Source organism: Rhinolophus hipposideros (genome assembly GCF_964194185.1).
Source record: "Rhinolophus hipposideros genome assembly, chromosome: 9".
NCBI classification, from domain to species: Eukaryota; Metazoa; Chordata; class Mammalia; order Chiroptera; family Rhinolophidae; genus Rhinolophus; species Rhinolophus hipposideros.
Genome location: NC_138055.1, coordinates 13392941 through 13408328, shown reverse-complemented (window position 1 = coordinate 13408328; position 15388 = coordinate 13392941).

The following is a 15388-nucleotide window of genomic DNA, read 5'->3' as shown; positions in this document are numbered from 1 at the left end:
AACGGTGGGTGAGTGTCACGGTCGGTCGTAGGAGAATTCTGCAAGCCATTCCCACACAAGGCCGTAGACAATAGCCTAACCATACACACAACTGACTGTGAAATGCATAATCATCTCACTAGATGTAAACTAAATGGTTCCCCTTAGGCCAGACCCTTAAAATTCCCTTGATCATTTCAATGCCACCTGACATGAGGGAAAGTAGGAGGAAGAGGAAGTACTGTTAAAATATGTTCCTTATGCAGTTTTATATATATATATGTATATATATATATATCCATATATATATTCAGTATACATGTATATATATTCAATATATATATTCAATATTATTTAATTATTATATAATTATATGTATATATAATCCCATGCTGGGGCCCACCTGGGGCCTCGGAAGAAGCAGGTACAAGTGAGCCTATGTAGCTGAAGCTTCAATAACTTGAATAATTTCATGGTAATCTGCCTATTCTGTCACAACTAAACTGGAGTCATCTGAACTCTGATTTCACCAGGAATAGGCATTGTGGTAGCAAGTATAGTAGAAGGGATGAGAGTCCTAATAGGAGAAGCAAGTAGGTGATGACCCAGGGCAGGGGTCAGCAGCCTGTGGCCCACAGGCTGTCAGGCCCACTGCCTGTTTTTTGCAAATAAAAATTTATTGAAACACAGTTATACTCATTCATGCATTTATGTATTGTCTGTGGTGGTTTTTGTACAGTAGTGACAGAGCCGAGTTACAACAGAGACTGGTCCACAAAGCTGAAAGTATTTACTATCTGGCTTTTTATAAAAAAAGTTTTGGGGAAATTGTGAAGGACTTGAAGAAGAGGAAAAGGAGGCAAAAAACAGCTCTTGCTATATTCAAACAATTGCGATTTAATTCTGGCTCCATTATTTCATGACTGTGCCTTTGGGAAAGTTGCTTGACTTTTCTGAGCCTCAATTTCATCATCTGTCAATGGGGAGCACAGTTCTTCTATCATAACTTTGCTATGAGGATTCAATGAAATCCTGTATGCAAAGTGTGGCACAGTGCTTGACATAAAGCCACGGCTCCACACAGGTCATACTCTATAAGCCTCAATGATACCAGTTTTCTGTTGAAAATATTGACAGCTCAGGTAGAAGGATTTTATATGTGCTGTGAAGCCCTATGGTTTGATGCTAGCGCTTTGTGCCCTGAGAAGTTCTCGTTGCTATTTTCCATGGTGATACAGCTGGGACAGCCCAGAGTGGTTTTGATGTGATTAAGTATCATCCCGTTGTCTCTCCACTAACCACCCCATATCACAACCAAGGCCTGTATCATTTTCCTCTTCCTCAGGACCCTCACCATTTTCCCAGAGGCAAGTGAATTCTTTCACTCAATCATTCATTCACCCATGTCTCCTGAGAAGAATTTCTGGATTTTCCAAGGAAACATAAGCTGCGCAGATCCAACTGCTATGCAGGTGCCACCCTGCCCCTCTTACTTATTCCAGATTACTCTTCCTCATCCAGTGCATAACGGGATGGGGTTGGCAGCAGAAACTTTTTCAGAAATAAATCTGTATCAGTCAAACTAGTTTTGGCTATAAATAAAAGAAAACCCAGCTCAATTTGTCTTAAGGAATAAGGACATTTATTCGTTTATTAGCTCTTGTACCCCTAAATCCAGAGGTAGTATATTTCCAGAGTTGGGTACTCAGAAAGTAGCTCAGAAACCTCAGCAAGGGCATGTCGCTTCCATTCTGTTGGCGTATCCTCTTGGACTGGCTTCCCTCATGGTCCCAGGACGGCTGCCTTAGCTCCAGTCATCACAGGATGATTGCGCGACATTAAGAGCAGAGGCAGATTTGATAAGCTAATGAAATTTACACTTCAGTGTCCCCCACTTTCACAGACCCTTTCAGGGCCTAGCAATGTGTTCAAGTGACAGTATACTTTTGTGAAATTTTCAAAACTAAGATGGATATGTTCTCTTTCACTTAAAGAAAGTTCTTCAAATTATATCAGCTTTAGGACACACAAAATCTGCATCTATCCCTGCTTCAATGATAAAAACAAACAAACAAACAAACAAAAAGAACTGTCCTATCGTGGGTCCCTTTTCTAAGAACAAAGAAAAGCTTCCTGGAAGCCCCCTACCCACCCACCTCAGACTTCCCTTTGTATCTCATTAGCCAAAACTGCATCACACGTCATGCTTTAATTGTTACTTGGTGTAATGGTCCAGTTTCTCTAAGAGGCAGATGCCAAAATAGAAGAAACTATACTAGAAATTTATTAGAGGAAACGCCTGTGAGAGAAAAGGGGAGGAAGCCGGAAGAGACTGGGAGAGCTGACGGACAGCGGTGCAGACCAGACCCTGCGTAAAGGAGAGAGAGAAGGAAGGAAGTTTGGGTGAAAGTGTGTTACAGTGCAGTGTAGTCTAAGGAAAGCTCAGCAGGGCCTGTGGTGAGAACTCAAGGCAAAGTCACTTGTTAAAGGAGTCCTGAGTCTCCCAGGAGTCAGCCTGTCTTAGTGTCCCTGCCACACTCTGTCACTGGCTGGGAGCAGCCCATGGGAGACATCACCAAAAGCAGTGGTGGATTTTCAAGCACAGCAGATGAGCTGATGTCCAATTGCTCTCCTTGCACCAGGGGATCTCAGAGACACGTTCTCATGGCCACCACATTTAGCAAGGAGAATGACAGCCCTCTGGCTGGCATAGAGCAATAAAGATTCCTTCCCGGGGCAGGAACTTGGCCACTTAGTGGAAGGAAGGGAGGGATGGTGATGAGGAGGGCACCAATGTCTGACACCCTCCCCACCCGCCCTCCTCTCAATACAGCTCTTGTACTGACAGATGGCCACTAAGCATGTCCATCTCAGCCAGACCTGAATCACACATGGCTGATTCCTTTATCAGGATCCTTCCCCACCCCCAGGCCAGATTAATGTGTGCAGTACAAGGGAGGAAAATAGCCCCTTCATTAGTCCTGTCCAAACCTCAGTATTTGTGACGAGCCTGGTCTATTGTGAAGCCAACAAAATGCCCGGGTCCTAGGTCTTCTCTGCAGATCACCTGAGTGCAGGGCTTGACTGCTTTTGTTTTTGATTTGGGAAGGGGGCTAGGTGAGCCTTGATGTCCTGTGTCTATTCTAATTTGGCTAATTGTGTGTTGTCTATATAAAACCTACTGTTTCAATTAGATGAAGAGTTCTGCATGTTCTGCTTGGCAAATTGGGTTACGGGGCACTTAGGGTCCTCCCCTTTGCAGGGGAGGTGGGTATTATTAATTATGCATGAGGTGTGGCGGTTTCAACAAATCGTTTGAATAACATTGTCCTACTCTTGGCCATGATTTGGGAACCAAAGAAGTATTTCATGTGACCGGAGCCTGGATTACTACAGTGATCTCCTAACTGTTCTCCCTGCTTTCACTCCTGCCCCTACTCTCTATTTTCTATTCTCTACCCAACACCCAGAGCAATCTGGTTAAGATGCAAGTCAGATCGTGTCACTCCCATGCTCAGATCCTTCTAACAGGTAAGCAATTACTTCTAGGAAAAGCCAAAGCCCTTGCAAAGATCTACAAGGCCCCGCATTTGGCCTCTGCAAACTATGGCCCTCCAGCCAAATCCAGCTGTCTGCTGCCTGTGTTTGTAAATAGCTTTGGAACACAGCCACATTTACATAGTGTCTATGGCTGCCTCTTTGCAGAGCTGAGTGGTCGCAGCTGAGACAATATGTCCAGAAAAGGATAAAATCTATTGGCCCTTTACAGAAAAAGCTTGTCCGCCTCTGTTCTACATGATCCCCCTCATTCCCACTCCCACTGTCACCTCTCCTACTGTCCTTGCTCACTTTGCTCCATCCACACTCAGCTCTTTGCTATTCCTCTAACTCAGCCCACATCCTTCCACCTTGGCCACGGCACTGGCTGGTCCTTCCGTGGGAATATTCTTCCCCTTGGTATCCTCATGATTTGCTCCCTAAATGCTTCAAGTCTTGATTTGATACTCACCTTTGCACTAGAGACTTCCCTGGTCACCCTTTTAAATTGCAACCCTTCCTCTCCTGACAGCCTCTATCCTCCTTCCGTGGTTTATTTTTCTCCTCAGCACTTTTCACCAACATAATCCATATTTTACTAATATTGTTTATACTCTCAACCCTGAAAGTTAGCTCCTTGCAGACAGGTTACTTTGTCTTTTTTGCTTTCTGCTCTATCCCCAGGGCCTAGAATAGTACTTTGCACATAGTAGATGCTCAATAAATAAGTTTATCAACCGGATAACTATAACATCAAAGGCTCAGAATTCTGCTGCAGAACAGAAGACCCAAACAGCAGTGGCTTATCCAGGCCAGTAGGTTGGCTTCACAATGCCATCAGGGCCCCTCGGCTCCCACAGCTTGCCTCTGCCATCTTTGGTTAGTTGGCTTTCTTTTCCCAATGGTGTCCTCATGAGCACAGATGTTCACTCCACCTCTGGCCTCCCTTTCATGTTCCAAGCTGGTGAAAGAAGGAAGTGACTGGGAGGGGGAGGTGACACCTACATTAGAAAAGCGAATCTTTCCCAGAAATGCCACTGCTGCTTACATCTCTTAGGCCAGAACTAAACTGCACAGCTATCCCCAGCTGCAAAAGTTAGGAAATGTGGTCTTATAGGAGACATATTACTATCCTGAAAAAAATCAAGTTTTAATAATAAGGAGCAAGGAGAAATGAATATCAGAAAGGTGACTTACAGCATTTGCCATATCTGGCCTTTGACTTTTTTTTTCTCTTCTCATCTGGCAGCAGTATAGCGGGTGGAACGTGGGAGAACTCCCAGGACATTGGGAAGTGCAAAAGGCAGAATTGCTGACTTTTACAGGAGGTCAGTCTAAACTTTCCCTGTACTATAGTGTCATAGCTCCCTGAACTTCCCTTGCCATCTCACTCATCATAAGGTTTATATCATGCTCACCATTGCTTCTCAGTCCTGAGCAGTATGTACAGCATATGGTAGGTGCCCAGGAACTATTTCTATATGAATTAATAAATGAAGTGAAATGAATTCTGGGAGTGCATGGGCATGCGTGTGTGTGCGTGCACGTACATATACGTATGTGGTTGTCTAAATGCCTATATTCCATTTATTACATACTTCCTGTATGCCGTCACATATATTCAATTCTGCCAACAATGTTGGAAAACCAGTAGTACTCCACGTTGTGGCCAGGATTACAGAAGTCTCCGTTCCAAGGCTCCTGTGCAGCAGCACACAGTGACTAAATGATAGAGGCAAGACTCGAATCATAAATCACGGATTCTAAAGCCCGTGCCCCGATCACATTCATTTGTTAAGTCATTCAACAAATGCTACTATATACTTACTGCTTACTGTGGGCCAGGCACTGTTGTAATAATTTCCTGTGTCGAGAAAATATTGCTCAAATCAGAAGACTGAAATTTTGGCAAGTGAAGGGTACTACAGAGAAATTAAAATGCACATGCCCTATCCTGTTTTATTGGTGTCTTTCTTCTGAAAATTCCTGGGTGAACAACCCACCCATGTATCTTCAGTGTCACGGGCCCTTTTTCAATTCCTCCATGTTTCATTCATATGCATATTATTTGTTTAATGAGATTATAAATTACTTGAGATTAGGGAGTATGTCCTATTTATTATTGAGTTCCCATCTTACGCTTGCTTGCAGTTAGGACAATGATGGGCACACTGGGCTCAATAAATTCCTTTTGGATGAAACAGAGTTAGTATTAGGCAAGGCTTTTGGCTGCAAGCAACAGAATGCTGCCCTGAGTGATTTATGCAGGAAAGGAAGTTATTGGAAGTATGGAGCTCACAGAACTAGCTTTATAACATAGGTAGGAACAAACCGAGGTTAGATAAAAAAAAATATAGCCAAAGTCATGGCTGGTTGGGCTGTTACCACTGGCATCACCCCTATTGGACACTCCATCTACCATTGCTGGACACTGAATGCTGATGTTCATTGCCGGACTACTGTATCAGCTAGATTGTGCTGCAGTGACAAACAGCCCCATCATCTCAATGGCTTAATGACAAAGGTACATATCTCACTCCCATTATATTTCTATGATGGTGGGCAGGGTGCCTTTAAAGAGCAGTGTCTCTGCTCCTCAGAGTCACTGAAGGTCCCAGGCCAGTAGAGGCCTTGTGATTCCATGACCCCAGAATGTGGAGAAGGGAAGGGGAGCAAGACAATTGCAGCTAACCAATTTAACCAGCTCTTAAAGCTTGTGATGTAATACATGCTACTTCTCTCACATTTCACTGACCAAAGCAAAGTCTATGACTGTGCCTAATTTCTTAGGAGTTAGGGAAATGCAATTCTATTAAGTGCCCAGAATGAGAATTTTTGTATTTGTGATTACCTTCGATGACTCCGCAAGTTCCAGTGCCACTGCCACCATTTCCTCACTAGCTCTGCCTTTTGTGTGACTCATTTAAAATTCAAAATCCTGGAAGACTCATCCCACCAGCCGAGGTTAGATCATGTCCAGTGCTTCCTCAAGGAAGCACATGAGGGAGGGTACATTCTAGTCAGTCAAAAGGCCACAAACGTGACAGAATTCTTCCCATCTTTTTTTGATGGGAATCTGTACTGCTGATCAGTGAAGCCTGCTTCTCCCAAGGTGATGCATTCTGAAAGGGATTCTCAGATTGGGGCTAAACTCTAAGCTCTTCGAGGAGACAGTGCTAGGTTTTATATATATATGAATAAGTTGACAAAGAAATTGTGGACCTAGGACCTAGCACTCAATACATATTCTATATGTTTCCTCAGATGTTTTTCTAAATGAAAAAAACTGTTACTTGAAAAAGTTAGGAAGCCAAATAGGTATGGAAAATGCTGGGTTCATTCTGCCATTCTTTGGGGTAGGCAGCCTCTAAGCTGGTCCATCATCCCTTTTCTCAGTAAGCACACTCTTGGGTAAGTCCCCTGCACCCCCCCCCCTCCACTTGAGTGTGGGTTTGATTTATTGACTCACAGTTAACAAACAGAAGACAAAAGTGATGAAATGTCATTTCCGATATTAGGTTACAAAAAGACAGTGGCTTCCATTTTGGGTACTTTCTCTTGCCCTTTTGTTCAGAGGGAAGCCAGTTGTCATGCTGTGAGCTGCCTATGTGACAAGGAACTGCAGCCTCTAGCCAACAGCCAGCGAGGACCTGAGGTTTACCAAAAGCTGTAAGTGATTTTGAGATGACTGTCGGCACCCCTGCTAACACCTTGATTGTAGCCCGTGAGACCCTGAGCTTAAGAGTGCACCCCCCTTAGCTGGGCCTGGATTCCTGACCCATGGAAACTATGACATCAAAAATGTTTGTCCCACAGAAACTGGGATATAAAAAATGTTTGTCGTTTTAAACCACTAAGTTTGGGGGTAATTCTTTATCAGCCTTAGATAACTATAACATTCTTTCATTCATTCAATAAATGTCTAATAGCACTATATGAAGTTCTTGGGACACATTAGTGAGCACAACAGACTTGATTTCTGCCCTTACGGAGTTTAAATTAATTTAAACAGGCTTCTAAGCTGCAAGAATAGACAGCACCTTTAATATGCAAATATTTGCCATGAATCTCTAAGAGAGGGGGAATGGGTCTCTAACTTTTAAACTTTTTTTTTCTTTCTCTGCATTTCATAGGGCTAATGTTTTATGGAACACATACTGGAAAATTCTCTAGTAGCTAAATGAGTAAATGAGTTAAAGTTGTAATTTTAAAGGCTTAAGCTCCCCTGCAAAAATTTCAGAGTATGCTCCCCTTTGCTCATTATAGGCTTCCTAGCCATTCTTCTTTTCCTGGACCCCATGCTCACTTTCACTAATATACTTAGCAAACATTGACTGATTATCCACTGCGCTGCAAGCACTGAATTGTTGCTCGGGATATGGGGCTGCTGTATTTCTCCTGAAGTATATTTGGAAATCAAATCCACTAATTGTTTCATTTTGTGAATAATGGTTTCAGCCACAACATTTGGGCAAAGAGCAAAGGAGAAAAAGAATGGGATTGGCTAATGTTAAAAATCAAACCTGTGCTGAAAACAGTAATGTGTATTGAAGCAAGGCATTGTCTTCAAGGAGAGGAGACATAATTGGTATTGAAACAGTGCCTGAAGCACTTCATCGGACTGTATTTAAAACGTTTAAAGAACTCTTGGAACAAATAAAGCCTTGAAAAGATCTTTCAAATTGAAATGAATTCTTGGCATGCTTTTCCCTCAACAACCATAGCTCTCCCCACAACAGCTTGCTTCAGAGAAGCCAGGGGAAGCTGGCTTTCGTCTCAATCGTCTAACATGGATCAAGTGTTTCATATTTTAGATGGAAAGCAGGGAGGAAGAGGCACCTCATTTATGAAATAGATCGAAATGGCAACCCTGTTTTGTCTTTGGTGCATTGCTCCTTAGGAATTCACGTGACATTTCCAGATGTAATGAAATAGGAAATGGCCTGGGATCACACATCTCAGCAAACAATGTCCCATTTCTATCCTGGGAAGGCACTTGGGATCTGGTTTAGAAATAAGGCAGCGCTGGTGTTGGAAAAGGTGCAGAGCAATGAGATGGGTGGAAGATTTAAAAGTAAAATGTGAAGACAGAAAATAGAGGATGATATTTATTCTCTTGAAAGTCGGGCAGACCTATCTAACCTACCAACATCAAACAGAAGAATTGACAAATTTATGCGAAAATCAAATATTTTATGCTTGCTAGCTAGCTAATAAATACATAAATGTATAGGGGGAAATGGCAAGCCATGGAAAATTACCTGCAATACATGTGACACAGAAAGAATAGTTTTATTCTATAAGTAGTTCTTAACAATCATTAAGGAAAAGACAAACATCTTAGGACCTATCTCTTTCTTGCCACCCCCAAAAAGGAAATGATGTAAATAGGGAATTCTTACAAGCAAAGACATAAAAGACAAATACGTAAAACAAAATTCAACTTCAGGGGTGAGCAAATAAATGTTAGACACTCTATTGAGAGGTGAAAACATCACGTAGCTAATGGCTCAGTCTCTGGATTCAAGCTTCGTGAGTTGCTGCTCTCTCGTTGTGTGACCTTGGGCAAGTTGCTGAAATGCTCATTGCCTCAGTCGCCTCATCTGTAAAATGGAAGATATAGGGTATTGTAAGGGGTAGGCCAGTTTATATATATCATACTTTGGAACAATGTTTTATGCATCAGGAATGGTATATAAAAGTTATGATTTCTCGTTAAATTAATAAACACAAAAATAATAGCAGTGGTGTCAAAGGAGCGGAGGCAGGTACTCTTGTACACCACCAGTGGGTATAATTGGTGCAGTCTTCTTGGAGGGCAATTTAGTATCAGCATCAGGCTTTTAGAATGCTGCATTGCCTTGGACCAAATTCCATTATACAAATTTTTTCCAAGGAAATAAGAAGTCAAATATATAAAGAAATAGCTGTAAAAATTTTTTCAGAGCTGTATACAATTATGCAATATCAAGAGAACCTACATGTCCAACAATAATAGATTCATTGAACCAATTATTGAACATCCGTTAAGTAGAATTCTATGTAGCCCTCAGATGATATAAGGAAAAACCACTACAAAGAACATCTTGGGGACAATTGGAATATGAATGATATTTTAGATAATGTTATATCACTGTTATTTTTGGGGTGTGATAACCGTCTTACAGTTCCTTGTAGGAGAATGTAGACTCCATGCTGAAGTGTCATGATCTTTGCAACTTACTTTTAGATGGTTCAGGACAAAAATAACATGTATCACACACACATATACACACACACACACACTCAGAAAGCAAATGTTAGCAATGGGGAATATGGGTTAGGGATGGATGGGTGTTTATTTTATCTATCAACTTTTGTTTGAAAATTTCAAAATAAAACGTTGGGAAAATGTAAAAAAAAATAAGGACAAGAAAAAAGTGATATATTTTTATGAAAAATAGTCATTTATAAATCAATATATACAATATATTTTTTTTTGGTTAAAAGATTAGGATTTGATAACAGTAGCTGGTAGGCACTGGAGCCATTCCATGTCCCACTGTGCTAAGTACTTACAAGCATTGTATCATGTAGCTAAAACCCTATGAGGTTATGATTTTCCCAACATAAAGAATTAATAGATGGAAACTCGGAAGTTAAAAACTTACCTAAAAACCACACGGCAAGCCACTGGTGCATAACATGGGTCTTTATGACCTCAAGTCCATGCTCTTAACTCCTAGTGCACAGAGGAAAGAGCAGAGGGCTGCTGTAGCTGCTGCTCATTATATTGATTATAGCTAATAATTATTGATAAGGGCTATAGTGGAGGTACATTTAAAGAAATAGCGCAAAAAGAGAGGCTAGTTCCATAGGGCAGGACACAAGGAGTGTGGTAGCTCTTACCAAAGTGGTAAAATTTAAGATGGGCTTTGAAGGATACATAGGAGCCCAACAGGCAAAACAACAACAACAAAACATTCAATAGGGAACAGCACGAGTGAAGACACACAGTGTATTTAAGAAACAAACAAAGCCTTGAAAAGATCTTTCAAATAACGTGATTAGTTTGTAGAGAGTATGGAGGTGGGAAAGCAGGGCAGATGGCACCAAATGAGATTGGACCGAGACCTGCACCACTTCTCTCTGACGGTGATGAGAGTTGTTTTAGAAAAATGGCCCAAGCAGCAGAGGAGAAGTAAGTCTGGATGGGAAAGAGAATGGTACTGGGGAGACCAAGTGAGGGGCTCTTGGGAAGAGTCCCAACAGGACACACTGAATGATTTCACTGGGGTAAGGACAGTGGCAACAAAGACGAGACAGAATCAAAGCTTCCCCCTCTGAAAGTTTGCAGCATTTCTTTGGGACATACTCCATAATCGATACGTCTTGAAATATCACCTTATCTTCCTGAACTGGTCCTTTTCTGGTCTGTGATCATAGCCACACCTGCCCTTCTCCTGCTCTGCTTTGCCTACTTTGTGTCACAGGAACTACCTTTCCCAAAGGCCTTTGCCTTCCAGCTTCTTGGTGTGTTTGGCCCACGACAGGGATTGACCGAAAATTGGGATATATGAGGAGAGGAGAGCCCAGGTTGTTTCTGTCTCTCGTCTGCTTCAGGTTGTGTTCTTGGCAACGGTTAGTTGTGTCTCATCCATGAGCCCAGACCCTGCCAGGCAGCCCCTCCCAAACTGGAGATACCTATCCTGCTGGGCCCCCATTGTGGTTCTAGATTCTGTCCGGTGGCTTGGCTTCTGGGCTCTGGTAACACCATCTTCTCCCCATCCCTGCAGCCCGGGGGGTGGCAGAGCCTTCTTGCTGATGCTACTTTTCTGGTTGTCTCCTTCCTATCCCATTTAGTTCCTCAACTCTCCCATCTCCTCTGTAACTGATTCTTTGCATTAGATTCTTTCAGATTGAAATACCTTGAGTGGTTTTTGTTTCCTGGCTGGACCACCCCTCCTCACTCAGAGCATAAATTCCAAATGGACAGGATCTGTACCTCCATTTTTAGAATTCCATGGGAGGGATATAGCAGTGATCATATTAATGGACTATTAGATTCCATGGGTAGAATCTGGGGGTCAGTGAACCCCCGATATTGTATAGCAATTGTATGTAAGTAGTGTTTACGCACATATATGCACTTTTTAAGGGAGAGAGTTGGTAGCTTTACCAGTTTGTCAAAGGATGCATGAAGGAATTGCTGCCATGAGGTCACACTCACACTGGGATCTGCTCTGAGAGCCCCCTTATGCTGACAGGTACATTATACCCCTTGCTTAAAAGTTACCTGTGAAAGCTCTTTGAGCTGTGTGACCTATCTGCTCTGCGAATGAGCAAGCTATGATGTTGCCTCTACGATTCCTTCTTTCAGGAGAAAGTTCAGAAGTGGACACATACTTCCCTTTCTGAGGTGGAGCAGACTGGAATTGGGGTGGCCTCATTTATAGTCTTCTACTTAGTAACAGCGTCTTGCACTCATGAAGACGCTTACATAGCCAAACGATCATCACTGAGCTTCCCTCACACTCACTGTGCATTTAGGAAATAGCTGATGTTTGCAAGGGTTTGCCAGAAATGGTGCCGTGGAACCTATACAAACTGTTAATTCATGTGTGTAAGCCTTGGACATCCCCCTTTCTGGAAACATTGCACTTGCAGCTCTTATTAATGTCTGTCTTTGGACTAAAAGCTCGGGAGATGGAGTCCCCATAGCCCCCCCCCGACAAATATCACTGTGCCTGACCTGTAAGAAAGGTAACCAACACTAGTGAGCTTTACAGTGCTAGCCAGGCACTGTTCCGATGGTCTCATTTAATCCTCACCGGCAACCTACTGAGGCGGGTGGTTAAAGATGAGGAACAGAGGCACAGTGAGGCAGGAAGAGGCTCAGAAACTTGCTCCGTGTTACATAGCTAGGAGATAGTGGTAGAGCCAGGCTGCAAACCCAAGTGGCCTTGCTACGCACAGTAGATGTGTAGGAAGCACATGATGAAGCCCCCAACATGTGTGAGTCCAGCTGAAAGAGGCTGGTCCATGTTCTGGTTGTTGGGTTAGTTGCTATGCTTGCTGATTGGTTTCTAGAATCCTGAAGGACAAAGGGTTATATATTAGTACTCTGATTGACAGGTAGCCTTCAGAATAATGGGCAGAAAATAATTTAACTTTCTTTTGAAAATAGCTTTCTGGCTCTAGTAAAAATGATACCTGTTTGTTATAAAAAGTTCAGACATACAAAGAAGAAAGTTAAAAATCACCAGAAACCAAAAGAAGAAAACATCAGGGATAGAATTAGAATCAATAAAACTCATTTACAAATCACCAGCAATCCAACAAACTAGTTATAGCTATTATTTCCATCATTTCAGGCAAGTTTACATACGTATACCGGCACCCCTCAGCGATATTGTGGGTTCGGTTCCAGACTACTGCAAGAAAGCGAGTCGTAATCTTTTTGCTGGTGGAGGATCTTGCCTTCGAATTGTAAAAATGCAATATCTGTGAAGCATAATAAAGTGAAGTGCAATGAAATGAGGTATGCCTATATATATATTTAGTTCTACATAAAGCATTTTACATAAATGCAATCATACGTGCAATTCCAAAACCTATTTTCAAAAATTTCTTTCCTCACCACTATATTGTAGAAATAAGGATTGCCACCATTATTTTTTGTAACCGCTTTGTATTCCTAATATGAATTACTGTAATTCATTTCATCAGGCCTTATTGAAAGACACTGAGGTTGTTTCCCAAAGTCCTATGTTAAGACAACATTACCAGACTATGTGGAAAGATCTTCAAATGGTATAAATAAATTAATATTAAAATTAAAAAAAAAAAAGAAAAGAAATACAAAAAAAAAAAAAGACAACATTACCAAGAGTATTCTGTATACTTTTGAAAAAACTCATAAGGAGCACCTTGGATCATATCAGAAGATAGGATTTCTGGGAAATCACAGGAGTGCACACTGACATTTTGATACATATTGGCAAACTGCCCTCCCCAAAGATTGCCCAATTAATGCCTCATTGTGACACACATTCATTAGGGCTGACTGTATAAATCTTTGCTAATCTGATAAGCAAAACGAATCCCAGTAATTTCATTTCTGGGTTTTTTGTTTATCTTTTAATCTTTAGTATATGCTTACTGTCTATCTGTATTTTTTAGAGGAGAACATATATAAAACTTCCAGTTTTGAGGAAGAGAGTTATTTGTGTATAGAGAGGCTCATTATCACAGCAGTTAGAAAACAGGAACAACCAAATGGGGACTCAAAATACGCCAATTAAGGTATAAACATATGTTGGAATATTTTGTAACCACACAAGAAAAGAATATTTGGGATGAGTATTTAATAGCCTGGGGAATGATTATACTATCCAGTTTGAGGAAATTTCTTGAGGACAAAAATCAAAATGCAAAATCATTCACACAATAATTCCAAGTCTTAAAATATATATTTGTAGAAGAAAAAAGATAAGAAAAGATTAGAAAGACTATAAGGAAATACAAGAAGTTGTTACTGGTATGATCTCTGTGAGGTGGAATTTTGGATTATTTAAATTTTCTTCAAACTTCTTTGCAGACACTGAGTTTTCTAATTGTATAAGGCTCATATTTAACATTTGGTTGATGTGTTTATTATTTTCAGTGTTTTGAGGTCACTCACACTCAGATACTTAACATTATCATGAATGATTTATTTTAGTAAACTAAATGGACATAGGGTTTATTCACAATACTAAGGAACGTGCTCATTCGTACTGGCACTGTGTTAGGGGGAAAGGTCCCAGCTCTCAGGGAGTGTGCCTTCTGGAAGGTGAGAGAAAACATGTGCATACCACCTATAGCATAAGAAGGAAGAGCATGTCTGCTGAGATATGTAAAAACCTCCTACAGGGGATGGCATTTCGGCCCAGTCTTAAAGCATAAGTTGAATTTTATATGTAACATTTGTCATTTTTTTCCTGACTCTCTAAGAAATAAGTGTTTATTGTAGTGTAGATAACGGTAACAGACATTTATGTGTGGGACACTGTGTTAAAGCCCGTATATGGAAAAATCTCATTTGTGCATTTCAAAGGCAAGAAAAGAAAGGATAAAAGAGACTGAATGAGTGAACACTGGGTACATTGATTGGAAAACTGGCAGAGGCAGTACTGGAACCCAAGTCGACCTGGTACCACAGAAGAAAATAAATCAATATTAAGCTCACTGCTTTCAGTCTTTTTTCCCCCTACGCACAAGGCTTTCCCTGGGGTACTTTTGCTGCCTGCACTCTCCTGAGTGGTCATCACTCAAGCAATCAACACATAGGTGGTAACTGAAGGCATACAAGTGGATGAGATCACAGGGAAACAGCAGAGGAGAAGAGTCAAGGCCCTGGGAACAAACCCCAAGCATCACAGATAGACTCCTTCCCAGGTCTGAGCTGGGTGAAGGGCAGGCAGCAGTGGTGGTAATCTTGGAGCTAAGTCTTAGAGGGGGAGAAGTTTGCCAGGTGGAGAAGAGGAAGACAAGTGTCTTGAGCAAAGAGAATAGTGTCTGCAAAGGCATATCAGATGCAAGATACAACACGGTAACTTGGAAAACCAGCAAGTGATTTTGGTATGGAGACAGTGCAGGGTATGTTTGTGTGTATCTATATAGATGTGTGAGTCTATCTGTGTCTGTGTGTCTACATGAGTGAATATATGTTAGGGAGACTTGAGAGAGGCTAGAGAGGAAAGCAGAGTTCAGGTCATTAAAGACCATATATTCCTGTATTAGTTGGGTTTCCACAGAACCAGAATCTCCTATTGGTTCTGATTCTCTGGAAAAACAGAAAAAAATAGGATTGATTATGAGGAATTGGCTCATATAATTATAGAGGCTGAGA